The sequence below is a fragment of the Pseudorca crassidens genome, chromosome 9, assembly GCF_039906515.1.
Source record: "Pseudorca crassidens isolate mPseCra1 chromosome 9, mPseCra1.hap1, whole genome shotgun sequence".
Taxonomy (NCBI): domain Eukaryota; kingdom Metazoa; phylum Chordata; class Mammalia; order Artiodactyla; family Delphinidae; genus Pseudorca; species Pseudorca crassidens.
In genome coordinates, this window is record NC_090304.1 from 6,068,276 (window position 1) to 6,091,146 (window position 22,871).

Sequence of the window (22,871 nt, forward strand, 5' to 3'; positions counted from 1 at the left end):
CCAGATCTCTCCCTGGCACTTTCCCGCGTGAGCTGGAGACCTCCGGCCGGTAAACATTCCCCGTGAGGACTAGTGTGGGCCTTCTCTCTGGCTCCCTCCCAGTAGCATCTTACTGTCTTCTGAACAGGGCCCTCCTCCCCCCATCCAGAAGGTGTGCCTGTTTGGGGGCAAGTTTCTCTTCCAGACACATCGTTCACAGAAGTGGGGCATTTGCCTGCTCTCTCTGAAGCCTCACCTGGGCCCGCCTGACCATCTCTTCCCTTCCCTCTGTGTCTTAGCTGCCTCTTGTCTCAGCTGTGGATACTTTGCCAAACTGTCAAAGGAGTAGGGCCTGACGGTGGAAGCTGGGACAGTGACGAAGAGGAAACCGTTTCCTCTTCCTTACTGAAGGAAAAGATAGGCTCCCACCTGTTGGGCTTTTTCTTCTCTTTGACCCCACAGGTACCCTCTTCTGCCTCAGCCTCATCTGAGACTACTGGCTGTTGCCCCGAAACTCACTTCTTTGTGTCCTTCTTCTGATCTTGTTCCTGACGATCTTGACTCTGCAGGACTTTTCCTCTTCTCTTGTCCTGTCGAAATTACTCTTCAGGCTTTCCTGCAATAAGCCTTGCTGAATCTATTGAGCTGGACGTGGGTTCTCTCTTTTAATAATAATGATGATAAATAATGATTGATTGTTATTAATAATAAAAGTCATCCTTTGTTGAGCTCATACTGTGTGGTGGCAGGGACCTTGCTAAGCCCCTTTTATGTGTTATTTGATTATCACAACAACCCTACAACAAAAGTACAGTTAGCTCCTTGTTTACAGATGAGGAACTGTGAGTGAAATAACTCCCTCAGAGTCACACAGCTAGGAAAGGGCACGGCTAGGGTCCTCCCCAAGCTGTCAGGCTCAGAGTACACACTCGGGTCCCTCTCACATACTATCCTGTTCTTACCTCTACTAGCTAGCCCCCAACAATGGTGCCCTATGCAGGGTTTGTGCTCAAGATGTATTTTATTGAATTGAATGCCCCAAACATTCATTTTCAGCCTTGACATAATCTACCAAGGCAACTCGTTTTCTTGGAACATGGACTTAGTTCATTTGATGGTTTGCTGGCCTGTGTCTCCATTTTGCTCTTTACTGACCAGTGGCTAAAGCTAACGGACAGGTGTGCCCTTTCAAAAACAAGCAGTCTGTAAACTCTAGAAAGTGGTCACGCATCACCAACTGGGCTCCCATGGGTCCAAACACAGGTGTGCTCTTTGTGTGTGGGGTGGTGGTCTCTGCAGGAAGGGATCTGAGGACATAGCTGGCGAAATAGGAAACACATCAGCTTCTTCATTTGCGTCCAGTTGCAGAGTGAGACAGGAACCAGGCTCAGAGAATCCGGAGGTGAGTTAGCTCCTGAAGGATTGGAGGTGGCTCGAAAATTGGCCTGAGGTTGGATGGGAATGGGCAGGAAGACCGGACACTTCAGATCAAACAAGAAAAGTTTCTAGAACTTGTTCTTGTGTAGTGGGTGCCAGAAAAAGGTTTTACTTAAGTGCTTCTTATTAGGCACGTCGGCCAACCGTCTGAGCGCGTCCTCTATACCAGGCACGGTGCCAGTGCTTTGAGTGTGTACCTCCTCGGGAGCCCTCCTCCCTGGGTGGTGGTGTTACTCCCATTTCACAGATGAGGAAACAAGCTTTGAGTGGTTCTGGGAGCGGGTGGCAAAGCAGCAAGAATAGAGCCCAGGTAGTTGGACAACAGAGCTGGGTTGCTCTCAGCCCCGTGCTGTCCTGGTGGCCCCCCAGATACCCTTGAGATCGGGGGAAGGCAAAGCAGCAGTTCTTCTCTGGGTTTTAAGTCTGTATTCCTGCTATGCCTGGCTTCTCTGGGGAGTGCTGGGAGAGAAACGAGGGTAACACTTTCTTTTTCTTTTATTTAGATAACCCCTGCCTCCTGAGAGCTGACAACACACTTGAGGGTAAGTCCTGTGCCTGGATCCAGGTCAGTGGGATGCCTGTGGGAGCAGCAGCTGTAGATGTTAGCAGTCCTCGCACATCAGTGATCAAGCTCAATAAATAAAAAAGGCCAAGCTCTGAGTTTTGGAAAATATATGCAGTCTTTGTCTGTTCCAGACTCTCTTGGTTTTCTTGGTTTTCACAGGAAAGTGATGTCTGGCTCCCTGCTGGCCCCAGTTGGCTGCTGGCCAGCCTCAGCAGGAGGCCCTGCTTCTGGAAGGGTGTGGCTTGGGATGCCTGGTGGTGGGGGAGAGTGGCGAGGCTCCTCAGGACCACAGGAAGGAAGCATCTGTAGGGCTGGGCGGCCTCTGAGAAGGGCCCTTGAGTCCACGTGGAGAGCAGGCAGCTGGGCACAGGAGGTGGCTCTGTCAGCTGGCTGTAAAAGCACTTGACACATGTGTCCAGACAACGATGAGGGGGTGAAGGTGGACTTGCCCCTCCTTCCCCCCACATAGTGCTCTGTGTGGCAGCACGGCCCTGTATAACCTCCTGCTCTTAAGGTTTCCCCTCACACAGGAAACTCCACCGATTGCATTGATCCCGGTGCATCTCCGCAGCCTAAATTCCAAGGCCCTCGGGTCCGGGGTCCACCTGGTGGTCTGTGAGAGGGCCCTAACCGGGCACGGTCCTGGCTCTGTGTAGCATCCCGCCTGCATTTCAGACACTGGTATGCTCTTCCCTTCGTCCAGAGGCAGGCCAGCCGCTACCCCCTGGTTCACAGTCAGGTGCCCTGGGAACTTAGTGGCTCAGGGGCAGCTTTGCCCAGAGCTCAGGTTCAGTGCTCAGTGTGGAGATTCCTTTGTCCGGGGACTTTTTTCATATGATCCTTCAGAACCCATAAGCTGTTCTCCGTCCTGAGATTTTTCCACAGTCCTCACGTGTCCTAGGTCTTGGGCCAGGAGTGGCCGTTTTCCACTCTGAGATGGAGTTTTTGCTTGGAAAAGTGGACGGAGTGTAAAGGCAGGTGGTATGAGTGGAAATGCCTCCGGACCTGTGACGGACTCCACCCTCCACAAACTTCCCACTATTCTCTCTGCTTGCTGTCGGTCTCCCATCTTAGCTGATAGAGTTGAATGTTGTTGCTCCTTCTGGCATCCCTGTGAGGAGAAGAGAGTTTGGTGACAGTCCCAATTTCTCAGCTTACGGAGCTGAGAAATTGGGGCCCAGAGAAGGCTAATTAGCAGAATCCAAGATTCTGACACCCCTCCTTTTTTTTTTTTTTTCCAGAGTATCATCTTTTCTTGCATGTCTTCCCCAAATCCATCAGTAGGAAGGGAAAATTAGTCGCCAGGAAGGGCCTTCTTCTGCCAGGTCATCTAATTTGTTAAAGCTTGTTTGGCTTTTCAGTCCCTACTTCCCTCCTGAGTCCATGGAGCTTTGCTTAGTTACTGTAACTAAGACTCTGCCATTGAAGGTTCTCGCCTTCCCCTGTCCTCCTCCTTTTGGTCGCCTTGGTGATCCTGGAGGGAGGTAGATGTGGGCTTTTTTTTTTTAAGTATTATTCCAGAAGGCATAACCCTGGGTCATCTCAACACCCCCTCATTGCTGCTCTTCCTCACCTCCTTACCCTGATTTGCCTGTGGGGCAGGGGGCGTTTGGCGGTGGTGCTGGGATATCGGATATCCAAGGCAGCTCTAGGTACATTTCCACCAGCTGTGGGCCAGACTCCACATGTGGCAGCTCCTCTCTGGCTGAGGCCTCGGGAAAATTCCATGATCTGGCTGTGCTGAGTCATGCTTAGTCTCTGAGGATACGTGTGTCACCTTTCGCATGTCTGTCACTGGTCAGCCCAGGATCTGGGAAAGGCTGCAGTTACTATAGAGTGATATCATGCTGCTGATCTTTTCTATTTGCCCATCGCTGTATGCTTTTCCCAGTGCTTTTACTAATGTGCTGTTTATCAATAGAAAATGATTAATATTAAATCATTTATAATAAGTGGATTATTCTGGAAAACATTCCTCTCGTGAATGAGGAAACTGAACTTCAGTGAGACCAAGTGACTTGGTGAGTTTTGGGTGACTGGTGAGTAGCATGCTTGAGTGAGATTTTTTAATCATCCCCCCCGCCCCCGGGTTTTTGTGTAATGCAAAGATTATTCAGAAGTTACTTTGATTGTACAAATTGATTTTCAGTTTGTTCAAGTTACAAACTCAAAAATCTCATTCTTCCTTTAAGGGCCAGTCTTTTACATTTAGCTTTTAAGTGTAGCCTACAAATCTTTCTGTTCTACTTATGATTCTAGAAAATTTTAATAATCACTTTAAGGGGTCTTTGGGTTAATACTTGATCCATTTGCAATCTTAACTCATTTGAAAATTTTAAATTGAGTTTATGAATTACATTCAACTTCCTTTAATAATACTTGAAATTGTCTGATTACCAAATCTTTAATACTTAAATATTCCTGTTTAACTAATAAATTAAACTGACTCTTAAATTTTCTTAAACATTCCTATACTGTTTTATCTTATTTTTTCACACAGCTTTACTGAGGTGTTTTTGACATAATAAATTGCACATATTTAAAGTGTACAATTTATATTTTGAAATATGCATGCACTTGTGAAACCATGACCACAATTAAGATAGTGATTATCCAAAAGTGTCCTTGTGCCCCTTGGTAATCCCTGCCTCCCACCCCTCTCTGCCTTTACCATCTCCAAGTAACCACTGAACTGCTTTCTGTTACTATAGATTAATTTGCATTTTCTAGAATTTACCTAAGTGGAATCATATAGTATGTACTCCTTTTTTGTCTGGCTTCATTCACTCAGCATAATTATTTTGAGGTTTGTCTATGTTGCATGTATGAATAGTTCTTTTTATTGCTGAGTAATATTCCATTAGTGGATATTCCACAATTTGTTTATCTCTTCACCTGTTGGTCATTTTAGTTTCCAGTTTTTGGTGATTCTAAATAAAGCTGCTGTGAACCTCTGTACAAGTCGTTGTATGGACATATATCTCCTTTTATCTTGGCAAATGTGTAGGAGCAGAGTGGCTGGATCATATGGTAGGTATATGTTTAACTTAAACTGCCCGACCATTTTCCAAAGTGGATATATCATTTTACATTCCCACCAGCAGCAGATGAGGGTTCTGGTCCCTCCACACCCTTACCAACAATGGAGACGGTCAGTCTTTTTCATTTTAGCCATTCTGAAAGGTATGTAGTGGCATCTCATGGTGGTTTCAATTTGAATTTCCCTGGTAGCTAATGATGTTGAGCATCTTTTCATGTGCTTATTTGTCATCTGCCAATACTGATTTTATTTTATTTTATATTAGTTTTTTAAAACTTCATCTTTTTTTAAAAAATGTTTTATTTATTTTATTTTATTTATTTATTTTTGGCTGTGTTGAGTCTTTGTTGCTGTGCGCAGGCTTTCTCTAGTTGTGGTGAGCAGTGGCTGCTCTTTGTTGCAGTGTGCGGGCTCCTTATTGCAGTGGCTTCTCTTGTTGCAGAGCACAGGCTCTAGTCACAGGGGCCTCAGTAGTTGTGGCATGCGGGCTCAGTAGTTATGGCGCATGGGCTTTGTTGCTCCGCGGCATGTGGCATCCTCCCGGACCAGGGCTCGAATCCGTGTCCCCTGCATTGGCAGGCAGATTCTTAACCACTGCGACACTAGGGAAGCCCCAATACTGATTTTAAACTTAGTAAAATTCCGAGTTAAAATCCTAAGTTTAAACCAATTACTCAGTTACATATTTTAATTGGAATCTTGAGACTGACTCGTTACTCTGAACAGACCAAATTCCCTTGAACAGTGAAGTACATAAAGTAACAGACACACACAGATTTCTTAACACAAAATTATAAATATTATGGTTTTTATTTTCTTAGGCATATTTACATGCTTAAATTTCATCTTCCTGGAGTTAAAGAAGCTTGCCTAATAAGGAAATAATGATATGATCTCAAACTGTAGTAAATCACTTTCCTAAGTGACATTTGGAGTTTCTTTCTCAACTGGATAACACTTTTTTTTTTATAATTCAAGAGATTGCTGCCCAGGGTGAAACTGGGTCTTAGTCTTTGAATCCAACTGCTAGGCAGAGCCCCGAGTCATTGCCATTTTGCCCCCAATTGGGGATGGTTTCATAGCCCATGTGCCCTAGATTGAGGCATGCCTAATCCTTCTCTTCTCATGGAACTCTGCACTTCTATACCCAGGCTGCTACGCTGTGTGACTGGATTCAATTAATCTACTTAAGCCTTCATTTCTGTGCGCTATGGCCACAAAATAGGTGGAATTAAAATACAAAATAGGTGGAATTTAGATTCTGCATATCTTCCAAACCTTTGATCAAGGACTAGTTTTAAAATCTTGCCAGTGGGACTTTCCAGGTGGCACAGTGGTTAAGAATCCACTTGCCAGTGCAGGGGACATGGGTTCAAACCCTGATCTGGGAAGATTCCACATGCTGCAGAGGCTAAGCCTGTGCGCCACAACTACTGAGTCCTCATGACACAACTACTGAAGCCTGCATGCCTGGAGCCCATACTCCACAACTAAGAGAAGTCACTGCAATGAGAAGCCTGTGCACTGCAACAAAGAGTAGCCCCTGCTCTCCACAACTAGAGAAAAGCCTGCGTGCAGCAATGAAGACCCAATGCAGCCAAAAATTAATTAATTAATTAATTTAAAAAAAATCATGCCAGTGACACAGCAGTGTGGGAATTTGAGTCCCAGTCTTCTGTGTCTGGCGTTTCCTCCCTATACCTTACATCTTATCAAATGCAGAGAAAGGGAGTCTGGTACTTAAGGGTTCTTGGTTTCTGGTCAGGCTTGGTTACTAAGAAATTCTGGCACCCGAAACCCATGCCTGCCTTTTCGTATTCTTTAGTTCATCCCCCTGGAAATGGTGAGAACCCTGGCCTCTCCCTAACCTCCCAGTGGAGAGCTACAAGTCTCTTTGGAGGGACATTGTGATCAAACTCTTGTTAGAGATTTGGATATTATTTTATTTATTTTATTTTTTTAAAGTGATTTTTTAAAACTTTATTTTTAAAAATTTATTTATTTATTTATTTTTGGCTGCGTTGGGTCTTCGTTACTGTGCGAGGGCTTTCTCTAGTTGCGGCGAGCGGGGGCCACTCTTCATCGTGGTGTGCAGGCCTCTTACTGTCGCGGCCTTTCTTGTTGCGGAGCACAGGCGCCAGACGCACAGGCTCCGTAGTTGTGGCTCACGGGCCTAGTTGCTCCGTGGCACGTGGGATCTTCCCAGACCAGGGCTCGAACCCGTGTCCCCTGCATTGGCAGGCAGATTATCAACCACTGCGCCACCAGGGAAGCCCTAAATTTATTATTTATTTATTTATTTTTGGCTGCGTTGGGTCTTCATTGCTGTGCGTGGGCTTTCTCTAGTTGCAGCGAGCGGGGGCTACTCTTCGTTGCAGTGCGCAGGCTTCTCCTTGCGGTGGCTTCTCTTGTTGCGGAGCACGGGCTGTAGGCGCACAGGCTTCAGTAGTTGTGGCACATGGGCTCAGTAGTTGTCGCTCGCGGGCTGTAGAGCACAGGCTCGGTAGTTGTGGCGCACAGGCGTAGTTGCTCCGCGGCATGTGCGATCTTCCCGGACCAGGGCTCGAACCCGTGTCCCCTGCATTGGCAGGCGGATTCTTAACCACTGTGCCACCAGGGAAGTCCCAGAGATTTGGATTTTAGATGATAAACAGATCTGGACTTGCGTTCCTGTCTTGGTCACTGGGTGTGGCCTTAGGAAGCTTGTGACTGGTGAGTGGGACCTGGCTGAAAATTATTAATGCAGGCTGACCTCTCCCCTGTTGTCTAATGCTTATGTGGCTCCATATGGGTAAAAGCAAAGGTCTGTGGAGTTCCATGAAAAGGAAATTTGAATAGGGGACTGTCTTAGATTCCTGCTTTTCAGAAGTTTTAAATACAGTCTTTCCTTACCTTTGACTCTGAGTTCCCCCTTCAGGTGGTGAAGGAGCATTGCGTGATACACAGCGTGAGAATCTATTAAATGATGGCAGTGACATCACTGAGTATTAGCATCTGCATCCAAAGAGATAGGAAAATGTGCTCCATATCAGGGCAGGGCATTAAATGGCAGAGGATACAGAGAAAATTAAAACTAAAACTTAAAAAAAAAAAAGGCATTTGACAAGGCATTTGACATGGCAATTTCAGTTCTAGAAATGTAACCTAAGGTATAATGGGACAAGCACACAAGCATACTAGGCTGTTTGGATCAGCATTTTTATAGCAAAAAAAAAAAAAAGGGAAACCACCAACTGTACATCAGAAAAGGATTGCTACATATGCAGTCCATTCAGTGTCATACAATGCAGCTTTAAACATAGCCCGTGTACCCTGATCAAACTGTTGCTGTAAACCTATTACCACAGAGCAAGAGCCAGGATACTTTTACTCGAGAAAAGGTAAAACAAAATGAATAATACCTCATTTTGGTTATTTTGGAATGTTATTCCAATTTTTTTTCTAGATGCTGGAATTATAAAATTATGTGTTTAATAAACGTTGCTATGTCTTGTAAATAATCAGATTTTTAAAAAAATTTAGAGAAGTGTGGCATTTAAAACACTATTTGGGGCTTAAGATCAAGTACAGAGTGTTTAAGTATCAGAGTTCTTTTACCCATATTCTTCAAAAAATTGCCTAGAGGGATGAAAACCTCTTTCTAACTGCCATATGAGATATAGATTCCTCGGGAATGGTGAAATAAGGAGTTCTTAAAAGGTATTCCTCTGTAAAAGAAATGAGAAAACTGGCAAAAATTGTCAGAGTCAACTTTTTCAGAACTCTGGAAATTAACCAAAGGCTTACAGCAATCCAGGGAACATTTATTCAAGAAAAATGGCTGAATCTTGTTTTCAACAAAAGATTATGAGGCATGTAAAGAATGGCATATACACAGGGAAAGACACAATCAGTAGAAACTGTCCCTGAGGAAACTCAGGCCTTAGACTTTATAGACAAAGACTTTAAATCATCTGTTTAAAAATATGTTTAGGGCTTCCCCGGTTGCGCAGTGGTTGAGAGTCCGCCTGCCGTTGCAGGGGACACGGGTTCGTGCCCCGGTCCAGGAAGATCCCACGTGCTGCGGAGCGGCTGGGCCCGTGAGCCATGGCCGCTGAGCCTGCGCGTCCGGAGCCTGTGCTCCGCAACGGGAGAGGCCACAACAGTGAGAGGCCCGCGTACCGCAAAACAAAAAAAACAAAAAAAAAAACCAAAACAAACAAAAAATATGTTTAGGACTTCCCTGTCAGTCCAGTGGTTAAGACTCGGAGCTTCCACTGCAGGGGGCATGGTTTTGATCCCTGGTTAGGGAATTAAGATGATCTCCCATGCCTCGCTGCATGGCCAAAAAAAAAAAATGTTTAAAGAACTAAGGGAAAGTATGAGAACAATGCCTCACCAAAAAGAGATGATCAATAAGAGATACAAATTACCAAAAAAAAAAAAAAAAATTCTGGAGTTGAAAATTACAATAACTAAAGTGAAAAAATCACTAGGAGCTCAACAGCAGAGTTGGGCAGGCAGAAGAATCAGCAAACTTTTTTTGTTTTGGCCGCGCCACGCAGAATGTGGGATCTTAGTTCCCTGACCAGGGATTGAACCCGCACCCTCGGCAGTGAAAGTGCAGAGTCCTAACCACTAGACCACCAGGGAATTCCCAGAATCAGCAAACTTGAAGATAGGTCATTTGAGGTTAAACACTGAGAAACAGAAGGAAAAAAGAATGAAGGAAAATGAGCAGGGCCTCAGACACCGACAGCATACGCATGATGGGAGTCCTAGAAAGAGGATAGAAAGGAGCAGAACGAATGTTTGATGAAATAGCCCTAAAATTCCCAAATTTGATGAAAAACAGTAATTTATGTACCCAGGAAGTTCAGTGAACTCCAAGTAGGATAAAATCAAAGAGATCCACACCTAGACACATCATAATCAAAGAATCTTGAAAGCAGCAAGACATAAGCGACTCATCACAAGGACCTTTGATAAGGTTAAGAGCTGACTTCTCCTTGGAAACCATGGATGCCAGAAGGCAGTGAGATGAACATAGATGCCATATGAGGCAAAACCTTTAACTGTATTTGATCTTTGAGTCTTAGATGGCTCTGATCTCTTCCATCTTCAGGGATAACATGTCAATGTAGTCCCTAAATAACAATTACTCAAGCTCCTTTCACACTTGACCTGTAGGAATTCTTTTACCAAGTTCCCCTCTGCAGGTATTTTTAGAAATACCTAAGGAATACTTATTATGTGTTCCACCAAGCCTGGGACATAGTTGGGGCTCAAAAAATCTTTGTTAAATGAATAAAATCTACCTGGGTTACTGATTTCCTTGGCCAGCTGTCTATTTTCTCTTCTGCATGTCACTAGTTCTCCCTGTCTCAGGGCTGTTGCCTCCTTCCTCATACTATTTTGCCTTCAACATGCAAACAGACTTAACTCATAACTTCTCAAAGTACATCTTTTATTATATTTTATTTTATTTTTTTGGCGATACGCGGGCCTCTCACTGTTGTGGCCTCTCCCGTTGTGGAGCACAGGCTCCAGACGCGCAGGCTCAGCGGCCATGGCTCACGGGCCCAGCCGCTCCGCGGCACGTGGGATTTTCCCGGACCGGGGCACGAACCTGTGTCCCCTGCAACGGCAGGCGGACTCTCAACCACTGCGCCACCGGGGAAGCCCTCAAAGTACATCTTTTAAAAATATTACCAGGCTTCCGGGTGGTGCAGTGGTTAAGAATCTGCCTGCCAGTGCAGGGGACACAGGTTCGAGCCCTGGTCCGGGAAGATCCCACGTCCCGCAGAGCAACTAAGCCCGTGCATCACAACTACTGAGCCTGCACTCTAGAGCCCGCAAGCCACAACTACTGAAGCCTGCGCACCTAGAGCCCGTGCTCCGCAACAAGAGAAGCCACCGCAGTGAGAAGCCCGCGCACCACAACGAAGAGTAGCCCCCGCTCGCCACAACTAGAGAAAGCCCGCCCACAGCAACAAAGACCCAACACAGCTAAAAATAAAAATAAATAAATAAAATTTAAAAAATAAATAAAATATTACCAGATATTTCACAAAATTTTACTGAATGCTCGGGGATAGCAGGTTGGAATTACAACACAGAAAAAAAATTTTTGTCCCCAAAGGTGAATTCAACCTTTACCTCAAGAAAAATAGAACAACTACTATAATCTACTAATGGCAGCCTCTCCCCTACCCATCAGCCATCAAGGTTTCAACTGTCTCACCCCAGGACACTATGGAACCAACTGCTGATGTTCTGTTGCTTTTGTTGTTGATAATATTCCTTATATGTGTATCACACTTTAGAGTTTTATTCTTTATTGGACAGTTCTCATTGGGACAGGTTAAGGTTGTGGTTTCATCGTCATGGATGATGGATCAGAGGTTCGGGGGGGTTCAGTGACTTACCCAGCTCCACCAGTAAGAGGCAGAGCCAAGCTTTGGAAGCAGCAGTTCCAGTTCCTGGCCTTGGGTTCTTCCTGCTGTCCAGAATATTAGAACATGATGCCTCAGTGTCACTGTGCGCAGGTCTGAGAAGACCAACCCGAAACTCTCCGACTTTCCTACTTAAATTAATCTCTTCATCCGTGTTTGCTGCTTTTGTCCCAAAAGCCATTTGTTGTCACCTGGACTTGTGGCCGGTTGGGAGTCTTCACTCAGGGCAGGGCTCTCCTCCCTGCCATGTTGCCTAAGACCTTTTGCCTTTCCTCAACCTTTCTGGATTTTGACTATTCAGTTCCAGCCGGTTGCAAAACAGCTGTTTGTGTTTTTGCTGACCCGAATCATCTTTCCATCCCTTTTTACTTCTGATATTCTTAAATGGCAGTTTCAATATTTGGCAAAATAAATTCCCCGTGATCTAATCCTGAGTTTTCACCCTTCACTGAATGGTTTAAAAAGGGCAAAAGTTATTACTGTGCATTGTTCTAAGAAAGTGTTCTTTGCTCAAGCATTTGCTGTGCATCTGTGGCAGGCACAGATGGATCTGACGACATGGCCCCTGCCTTCAGTCGCTTATCCTGTGGTTGAGGAGAGAAGGGATGCATGTCCTGGGGCAAAATACATGCTCGCTCAAGTAGTAACTAGCTAATAAGGAACAGTCATAACTGCTGTTTACTGAGTGCTGTTTCTGTGGCAGGTAAGATGCTAAATGCAAAAACGAATGTAGAAAATTATCAGGCAAGTTCCTTAGGCTCTTTGAGCTTTGGTTTCCTCGTCTATAACATAGGGGCAATAAGACCTTCCTCATGGGGATATTGGGGGGATTAAATGAAATAACGTAAAGCGGCACTTAGTGGGCACATCCTAGTGGTGGCTGTGTTGATGGGGCCAGTGGAGAATAGTTCCAGGAGAACTCATTATGGAGAGTAGAATACATGAGGCCAAGGGCCTGCAAGCTGAGGGGACTGGGTGGGAGGGGAGCTGCTCAGAAAGGACTTCTTGGGAGAGCTGGCCCTTGAATGAGGGAGTCACATTGGGGTTGGTGGAGAGGAGGGGACGGTACCCAGGCAGTGGCACATGGAGGAAAGTCATGGCGATGAGAAGAGCCAGGCATGGGAAAGGGGTGATGCCCCTAGCCTCACTGTCAGGAGGAAGGCGATGGATGGTCCATGAAGGTGGAGATTTGTGTTTGCTTTGTCTTCTGCTGAACACACAGGACCCTGGAACTTAGGAAACCCTGTTTAAAAAAAAAAAGGATGCTCTTGGGGATTAGTGAGCATCAGGGCTGGGAGATTCATTCTGTGAATGCCCAGCTGCCTGTTGGAATTTGAGACAAGAAGCCTCTGAGATGCTTGAGCTGGCGACCCCCCGAAAGGTGAATGGGGTTTTGAGAAACTCTTCTGGAAGCAGTGAGCCAGCTGACCTGGCATGGGGAGAGGCAGGAGGTCAGGGTGGGGGACCAGCTCTGAGAGGCAATTGTTGCAATTCAGACCAGCTGTTACCACGTGTGTGGACTAGGGAAGGGGTGGTGATGGGAAGGAGGAAGTGAACACAGAAGAAAGGTTGTCATGGAGCGAAGTGGAGAGAGGACTTGGAGAACTCTAGTTTGTAACTCTACCTCTGTCCCGAAATGCAGAGCAAGAAAAGCAACGCATTCATGTGGCTGAAGGACTGAGGTCGGGGAGAGTGGAGAGGCGTAGAAATAAGGAGTTGAAGTGGGGTGCCATCTTTGGAGATGGGCTATTAAACCCCGCTCAGAATTTCCTGAGAAAATTGAGTTTGCTTGAGACCGGAGCAGTTAGTCCTGAGAACTTAACCTGGAGAAAAGTTAGAATAGACGGGGGGCACCTGCTGACGAGAGGGGAAGTGCGTGGAGACTGAAGTCACAAGTTAGGGGGTGGTCAGCTTTACCTTCTATTGTAGGAAAGGTCTGAGTCTAGTCTTGCAGCTGGCCTCTCCCTTTGTTGTTTTTACAACTCTGAGTCAGTTTTCTTCCCCCTCATGACTCACTTCTGCAGCTGGGGAGAACACACAGCTTAAAGAGGCTTTCTCTCTAGGGGGCAGATGAAGGACATTTCTGGGGCAGAGGGCCCCAGAATGTAGCCATTCCTAGCAGACTTATGGCCCCAGAAGGACGTTTCACTCACTGCCTCTTTGAGATTTTTGTCCCAGATCAGCCAGCCCGGCAGAATAAGCCCAAGTGGTCAGTTATCGATGGGATCCCAACCAGGGGTCTCTGATGGTGTTTTTTACGTTGAACATCTCTGACACCAAATGTGTGCTGTTTTTCCCAGCACCAACAAATTCTCTGACTCTGGCACCAACTGGGTGATCTACAATTTAATTCAGTTCTGACACTAACCACTTGGAGTTAGCGCAGATACCAGAGGTTAAGCGCTCAGTCCCACAAGACTGTCCCTATTTCAGTCCCCAGTCCCCAGTTACCACCTGTACTTCTGACCAACCGACTAGAAATAGGGCATTCCCACCTAGGTTTGATAATTTGCTGTAATGGCTCGCAGAACTCAGGGAAACACTTTACTTACATTTACTGATTTATTTTAAAGGATACAAATAAACAGCCAGATAAAGGGGTACTTTAGGTGAGGTCTGGAAGGATCCAGGCACAGGATCTTCTGCCCCCATGGAGTTAGGGTGCCTCACCCTACTGGCATTCACCAACCAGGAAGTTCCCTGAACCCTGTGGTTTAGGGTATTTATGGAGGTTCCATTGTGTAGGCATGATTGGCCATTGGTGATTAACTCAATCTCCAGCTCCTCCCCACTTCCTCGAAGTCGGAAGTCAGGGGTTAGGGCTGAAAGTGCCAATCCGCTAATCACGTGGTTGCTTCCTGCGGTTAGCCAGCCCCTATCCTGACGCTATATCTAGGAGCTCACCAAGAGTCATTGTATCAGCACAAACTCAGGCGTGGTTGAAAGGGACTTTTATGAATAACAGAAGGTGCTCCTCTCACCCCTATCACTCAGGAAATTCCAAGCGTTTTAGAAACTCTTGTGCCAGGAACCTAGGGCAAAGACCAAATATATATTTCTTATTATATCACAACATTGCAGGGTCTCTGTGGGATTCTGGGCTTGCATGGGCTGGAGTTGTACCCTGGCTGTGAAATTTTTTGCAATGATGGAGGACCTTCCACCCTGAAATCTGAGGTCTGGTGAAGCAGTTACTGATAAGGCAAAGGAAGCCCAGGTGTGATCCATGTAATGGCCTCAGCAGCACTACACTTGAACCTAATAGAGTTTAACAGGTTACCAAGTGGTAACCCAAAAGATTAGGGCTTGACTTAAAAAAAAAAAAAAAGAGTTTTATATTTTAGCTCAGTAATACTTGCACCTGGTACAGATGTTTAAATGTATAAAAATCTCCTTTTGGGGCTTCCCTGGTGGCGCAGTGGTTGAGAGTCCACCTGCCAATGCAGGGGACACGGGTTCGTGCCCCGGTCCGGGAAGATCCCACATGATGCGGAGCGGCTGGGCCCGTGAGCCATGGCTACTGAGCCTGCGTGTCCGGAGCCTGTGCCCCGCAACGGGAGAGGCCACAACAGTGAGAGGCCCGCGTATCGCAAAAAAAAAAAAAAAAAAAAAATCTCCTTTTGTTTTCTCTCCCTTATAACCCAGTGTCTCTCCCTAGAGGCCACCTCTGGTTAAAGTGTCTTGTCTATCCTTTTAGAGACGATGTGGCCATTTAAAATAGAAGTATATTTCTGTTCTTTTTTTCTCCTACACCCTCTCTGCTCTGTGCCCTTTTCATTTATGAATGTATCTTAGAGATACATTCCATATCAATACGGATGTCTGCCTCACTCTTTTTCTTTTTTTTAAACAAAATGCACATCTTTATTTGTATATTGGAGAGTCTGAAAGAATATATACCAAACTGTTAATTCTATTTGAGGAAAAAAAGGGAGGGTATCAGTTACTGTGTTTTCACTTGCAAATAATAGAAAATATAGACACAAATATGCTTAAATAATAAATGGAATATAGTGACCAAGTAACCAAAAAGCTCAGACGTGAAGTGGGCTTTGGTGAAGGGTTGATGCAGGAGTTCAACAGTGTCATTCAGCTGCCAGCTTTTCTCTGTCTTGCCCTTTGCCTTCAAAGGTAAAAGCTTCTTGAGGACGTTATGCTAAGTGAAATAAGCCAGACAAAAAAGGACAAACACTGTATGATTCCACTTATATAAGGTACATAGAACTGTCAGACTTTTTTTTTTTAACATCTTTATTGGAGTATAATTGCTTTACAGTGTTGTGTTAGTTTCTACTGTATAACAAAGTGAATCATTATATGCATACGTATATCCCCCATATCCCTTCCCTTTTGCGTCTCCCTCCCACCCTCCTTATCCCACCCCTCTAGGTGGTCGCAAAGCACCGAGCTGATCTCCCTGTGCTATGCAGCTGCTTCCCACTAGCTATCTGTTTTACATTTGGTAGTGTATATATGTCAATGCCACTCTCTCACTTCGTCCCAGCTTACCCTTCCCCCTCCCCGTGTCCTCAAGTCCATTCTCTACATCTGTGTGTTTATTCCTGTCCTGCCCCTAGGTTCTTCAGAACCATTTTTTTTTTAGATTCCATATATATGTGTTAGCATACGGTATTTGTTATTCTCTTTCTGACTTACTTCACTCTGTATGACAGACTTCAGGTCCATCCACCTCACTACAAATAGCTCAATTTCGTTTCTTTTTATGGCTGAGTAATATTCCATTGTATATATGTGCCACATCTTCTTTATCCATTCATCTGTCAGTGGACACTTAGGTTGCTTCCATGTCCTGGCTATTGTAAATAGAGCTGCAATGAACATTGTGGTACATGTATCTTTTTGAATTATGTTTTTCTCAGGGTAGATGCCCAGTAGTGGGATTGCTGGGTCATATGGTAGTTCTATTTGTAGTTTTTTAAGGAACCTCCATACTGTTCTCCATAGTGGCTGTATCAATTTATATTCCCACCAACAGTGCAAGAGGGTTCCCTTTTCTCCACACCCTCTACAGCATTTACTGTTTCTAGATTTTTTGATGATGGCCATTCTGACTCGTGTGAGGTGATACCTCATTGTCATTTTGATTTGCATTTCTCTAATGATTAGTGATGTTGAGCATCTTTTCATGTGTTTGTTGGCAATCTGTTTATCTTCTTTGGAGAAATGTCTATTTAGGTCTTCTGCCCATTTTTGGATTGGGTTGTTTGTCTTTTTGATATTTAGCTGCATGAGCTGCTTATATATTTTGGAGATTAATCCTTTGTCAGTTGCTTCGTTTGCAAACATTTTCTCCCATTCTGTGGGCTCTCTTTTTTTTTTTTACGGTTTCCTTTGCTGTGCAAAAGCTTTTAAGTTTCTTAGGTCCCATTTGTTTGTTTTTGTTTTTATTTGCATTTCTTTAGGAGGTGGGTCAAAAAGGATCTTGCTGTGATTTATGTCATAGAGTGTTCTGCCTATGTTTTCCTCTAACAGTTTTATAGTGTCTGGCCTTACATTTAGGTTTTTAATCCATTTTGAGTTTATTTTTGTGTATGGTGTTAGGAAGTGTTCTAATTTCATTCTTTTACATGTAGCTGTCCCGTTTTCCCAGCACCACTTATTGAAGAGGCTGTCTTTTCTCCATTGTATACTCTTGCCTCCTTTATCAAAGATAAGGTGACCATATGTGCGTGGGTTTATCTCTGGGCTATCTATCCTGTTTCATTGATCTATATTTCTGTTTTTGTACCAGTACCATACTGTCTTTTTTTTTTTTTTAACATCTTTATTGGGGTATCATTGCTTTACAATGGTGTGTTAGTTTCTGCTTTATAACAAAGTGAATCAGTTATACATATACATATGTTCCCATATCTCTTCCCTCTTGCGTCTCCCACCCTCCCACCCTCCCTATCCCACCTCTCCAGGCGGTCACAAAGCACCGAGCTGATGAGCTGATATCCCTGTGCTATGCGGCTGCTTCCCACTAGCTATCTACCTTACGTTTGGTAGTGTATATATGTCCATGCCTCTCTCTGGCTTTGTCACAACTCCCCCTTCCCCCTCCCCATATCCTCAAGTCCGTTCTCCAGTAGCTCTGTGTCTTTATTCCTGTCTTACCCCTAGGTTCTTCATGACATTTTTTTTTTGTTAAATTCCATATATATGTGTTAGCATACGGTATTTGTCTTTCTCTTTCTGACTTACTTCACTCTGTATGACAGACTCTAGGTCTATCCACCTCATTACAAATAGCTCAATTTCGTTTCTTTTTATGGCTGAGTAATATTCCATTGTATATATGTGCCACATCTTCTTTATCCATTCATCCGATGATGGGCACTTAGGATGTTTCCATCTCCGGGCTATTGTAAATAGAGCTGCAATGAACATTTTGGTACATGACTCTTTTTGAATTTGGGTTTTCTCAGGGTATATGCCCAGTAGTGGGATTGATGGGTCATATAGTAGTTCTATTTGTAGTTTTTTAAGGAACCTCCATACTGTTCTCCATAGTGGCTGAACCAATTCACATTCCCACCAGCAGTGCAAAAGTGTTCCCTTTTCTCCACACCCTCTCCAGCATTTATTGTTTCTAGATTTTTTGATGATGGCCATTCTGACTGGTGTGAGATGATATCTCATTGTAGTTTTGTTTTGCATTTCTATAATGCTTAATGATGTTGACCATTCTTTCATGTGTTTGTTGACAGTCTGTATCTCTTCTTTGCAGAAATGTCTATTTAGGTCTTCTGCCCATTTTTGGATTGGGTTGTTTGTTTTTTTGTTATTGAGCTGCTTGTAAATTTTGGAAATTAATCCTTTCTCAGCTGCTTCATTTGCAAATATTTTCTCCCATTCTGACAGTTGTCCTTTGGTCTTGTTTATGGTTTCCTTTGCTGTGCAAAAGCTTTGAAGTTTCATTAGGTCCCATTTGTTTATTTTTATTTCCATTTCTCTAGGAGGTGGGTCAAAAAGGATCTTGCTGTGATTTATGTCATAGAGTGTTCTGCCTATGTTTTCCTCTAACAGTTTTATAGTTTCTGGCCTTACATTTAGGTCTTTAATCCATTTTGAGCTTATTTTTGTGTATGGTGTTAGGGAGTGATCTAATCTCATAGTTTTACATGTACCTGTCCGTTTTCCCAGCACCACTTATTGAAGAGGCTGTCCTTTCTCCACTGTACATTCCTGCCTCCTTTATCAAAGACAAGGTGACCATATGTGCGTGGGTTTATCTCTGGGCTTTCTATCCTGTTCCATTGATCTATCTTTCTGTTTTTGTGCCAGTACCATACTGTCTTGATTACTGTAGCTTTGTAGTATAGTTTGAAGTCAGGGAGCCTGATTCCTCCAGCTCCGTTTTTCATTCTCAAGATTGCTTTGGCCATTTGGGGTCTTTTGTGTTTCCATACAAATTGTGACATTTTTTGTTCTAGTTCTGTGAAAAATGCCAGTGGTAGTTTGATAGGGATTGCATTGAATCTGTAGATTGCTTTGGGTAGAAGAGTCATTTTCACAATGTTGATTCTTCCAATCCAAGAACATGGTGTATCTCTCCATCTATTTGTATCATCTTTAATTTCTTTCATCAGTGTCTTATAATTTTCTGCATACAGGTCTTTTGTCTCCTTAGGTAGGTTTATTCCTAGATATTTTATTCTTTTTGTTGCAGTGGTAAATGGGAGTGTTTTCTTGATTTCACTTTCAGATTTTTCATCATTAGTGTATAGGAATGCAAGAGATTTCTGTGCATTAATTTTGTATCCTGCAACTTTACCAAATTCATTGATTAGCTCTAGTAGTTTTCTGGTGGCATTTTTAGGATTCTCTATTTATAGTATCATGTCATCTGCAAACGGTGACAGCTTTACTTCTTCTTTTCTGATTTGGATTCCTTTTATTTCCTTTTCTTCTCTGATTGCTGCGGCTAAAACTTCCAAAACTATATTGAATAAGAGTGGTGAGAGTGGGCAGCCTTGTCTTGTTCCTGATCTTAGTGTAAATGCTTTCAGTTTTTCACCATTGAGGATGATGTTGGCTGTGGGTTTGTCATATATGGCCTTTATTATGTTGAGGAAAGTTCCCTCTATGCCTACTTTCTGCAGGGTGTTTATTTTTGGGTGTTTTATTTTATTTTGGGTGTTGAATTTTGTCAGAAGCTTTCTCTGCATCTATTGAGATGATCATATGGTTTTTCTCCTTCAGTTTGTTAATATGGTGTATCACATTGATAGATTTGCGTATATTGAAGAATCCTTGCATTCCTGGAATAAACCCCACTTGATCATGGTGTATGAGCCTTTTAATGTTCTGTTGGATTCTGTTTGCTAGTATTTTGTTGAGGACTTTTGCATCTATGTTCATCAGTGATATTGGCCTGTAGTTTTCTTTCTTGGTGACATCCTTGTCTGGTTTTGGTATCAAGGTGTTGGTGGCCTCATAGCATGAGTTTGGGAGTGTTCCTCCCTCTGCTGTATTTTGGAAGAGTTTGAGAAGGATAGGTGTTAGCTCTTCTCTAAATATTTGATAGAATTCGCCTGTGAAGCCATCTGGTCCTGGACTTCTGTTTGTTGGAAGATTTTTAATCACAGTCTCAATTTCAGTGCTTGTGATCAGTCTGTTCGTATTTTCTATTTCTTCCTGGTTCAGTCTTGGAAGGTTGTGCTTTTCTAAGAATTTGTCCATTTCTTCCAGGTTGTCCACTTTATTGGCATAGAGTTGCTTGTAGTAATCTCTCATGATCCTTTGTATTTCTGCAGGGTCAGTTGTTACTTCTCCTTTTTCATTTCTAATTCTGCTGATTTGAGTCTTCTCCCTTTTTTTCTTGATGAGTCTGGCTAATGCTTTATCAATTTTGTTTATCTTCTCAAAGAACCAGCTTTTAGTTTTATTGATCTTTGCTATTGTTTCCTTCTTTTTCATTTATTTCTGATCTTATCTTTATGATTTCTTCTGCTAACTTCGGGGTTTTTTGGTTTTTTTTTTAAATTTTATTTTATTATTTATTTATTTATGGCTGTGTTGGGTCTTTGTTGCTGTGCGAGGGCTTTCTCTAGTTGCGGTGAGTGGGGGCTACTCTTCATTGTGGTGTGCGGGCTTCTCGTTTCAGTGGTTTCACTTGTTGCACAGCATGGGCTCTAGGCGCACGGGCTTCGGTAGTTGTGGCATGTGGGTTCATTAGTTGTGGCTCACGGGCTCTAGAGCGCAGGATCAGTAGTTGTGGCACACAGGCTTAGTTGCTCCATTACGTGTGGGATCTTCCCGGACCAGGGCTCGAACCCGTGTCCCTTGCATTGGCAGGTGGATTCTTAACCACTGTGCCACCAGGGAAGTCCCTATTCTGACTTTTGTAGTAATAATTCTCTTGATTTTCTCAATAGTTTACCACTTATGAACAATCTCTAAATAACTTACTGTTTAGTTCTGCCTCTTTTGGAACATCATAGACATGGAGTTGTACTGTGACTTCTGTGACTGGCTTCGCATTACATTGGGATTTATCCACGGGCATGCATGTGACTCCTTTCATTTTCTGTGCTGTGTAGCTTTATACTGTATGAATGTGTTACAGTGTATTTATCCTTTCTGCTGCCTGGAAGCCTGTATGTGTTTGCTCTTAGGAATAACCCTGCTGGGCACATTCTTATACATGGCCCCTGGTGTACGGGAGCAAGTTTTTCCAGGATATGAAGTAGGAGTGGAATTCCTGCCACATCTAACTCTTCCTGGTTATGCAAAACTCTATTCCAGTGTGGTTGTACTAATTTACCCTTTTTCCCACCAGCAATATAGAGCATTGAGTATTTTCTGACCACCCATGTGGTGGGAATTTGAACCACAAACCTGTGAGTGTTGTCTTGTGATTACAACTTCTTGGGGTGAGTTTGTTTGTTTCTCCAACTGCTCAGTGCCGAAGATAGAGACATTTGATGTTTTGTGCAGGTAGCTCTTGGGGGTGAGGAGAGGTAGATCAGGTTTGTTTCTGCTTTACTCGTATTCTGAGGGAGTATCGTTGGAAGTCACAACTTCACTGGAGGTAAGGTCTCCTTAGACCTCCCACCTTGGGTGGGCTCTGGGCTCTGCCTGTGTGCCCTTTGAAACTTGGAAAACTGAAGCTCAGGTTTGCCTTGGTTCTGCAAATGCCCTCAGTGCAAAAACTTCAATGTTTACTTGCCTCTCTGGGTTTCTGCCTCTGCTTAGATTTGGACCCAAATGTTCCTTATTTTCTTGCTAACTTGTCTATTCTTCAAGAAAAAAATTTAAATATATATACATATATAGACACACACATATTTTATCTAGCATTTTTAGTTGTTTTCAGCAGGAGGGTTGGACGGTTATCTCCCCCAGCTAAAAAATTTCTTTTTTAAAGTAGTGCTTTTGGAATGGAGTCCTTGCATCCCTAGGGATGTGGCTTCCATTCTCATGGGTCTTTGGGTTTCACACTTGAGAATAAGACCATCAGTATCACAGTGATGTTATGGAGGCGGTTTGGGCTGTTCCCCCAGAGTTGTAGTACTTTGCTGCTTGGGTTGGGCCAGGAAATGTGACTCACTCATTTCAAACTCATGTGACACTGATTTGTCCCAGAAGGCCACTTTGTGAATTTGTAATGGAAGATGGAATCTCTGGGGTCTGCCCCTCCTGGTTTTAAAGACCTGTGGTTGGCCCATCTGTACCAAGTACCAGGGGCTGTGTACCAGCCAGGGGCTGTGTCCACTCTAGCATTCACTATATAGATAGGGTTGCTTTGGAGAGCAGGAATAGCACAACTATTAATACATGTCTTAAGGGATTTTAAAAATGATATTATCCTATTTTAGACCCTGGTCCCCCTTGACTCTGGTTGCAGATTCCTACTTTCACATAGATCTTTTTCCAATTATTTTGCCCTTCTGATTTATGAAATTCCCCATAATTCACATATTTTTGGCATTCCTGGGAAGACTGAATACCCTTGCTGTCATTCTGCTACTGCCAAACTGATCTTGTTATGTGTTAATTTCAGGCTGGCCTGATTCTTGTTTGGTTTTGTGTTTTCTTAAAAACCTTTTTATATTGTCCTTCTGTTGTCTGGAAACGAAAAAGGCTACTTATTTATTTTATTTTTCCTTTTTTTCTTATTGTGGTAAAATACACATAAACTTTACCCTGTGAACCATTTTTAAGTATACAGTTCAGTGGTATTAAGTCCATTTCACATTGTTGTGCAACCATCCTCACCATCCATCCCCATAACTCTTTTCATCTTGTAAAACAGAAACTCACTCCATTAAACAATAACTTCTATTCTCCCCTCCCTGCCAGGCCCTGGCAACCATCATTATACTTTTCGTGTTTTCATGTGCTTATTGGCCATTTATATATCTTCTTTGAAGAAATGTTTATCCAAGTCCCTTTTTCCATTTTTGAA

General features: G+C 43.6%; 1 protein-coding gene across 8 annotated transcripts in view; it reads left to right on the forward strand.

Moving 5' to 3' along the window:
* PC (pyruvate carboxylase) overlaps positions 1-22,871 on the forward strand; it is a 106,719-nt gene that overhangs the window by 2,981 nt on the left and 80,867 nt on the right. For 5 of the 8 annotated variants that reach the window (XM_067748147.1, XM_067748143.1, XM_067748142.1 and 2 more), the window contains one exon: positions 1,920-1,958. The gene's annotated coding sequence lies outside the window, so the exon portion shown is untranslated. Of the gene's footprint in view, positions 1-1,361; positions 1,382-1,919; positions 1,959-3,763; positions 4,003-22,871 lie in introns of those variants that run through there. The other 3 variants (XM_067748149.1, XM_067748151.1, XM_067748145.1) reach the window with 2 other exon arrangements.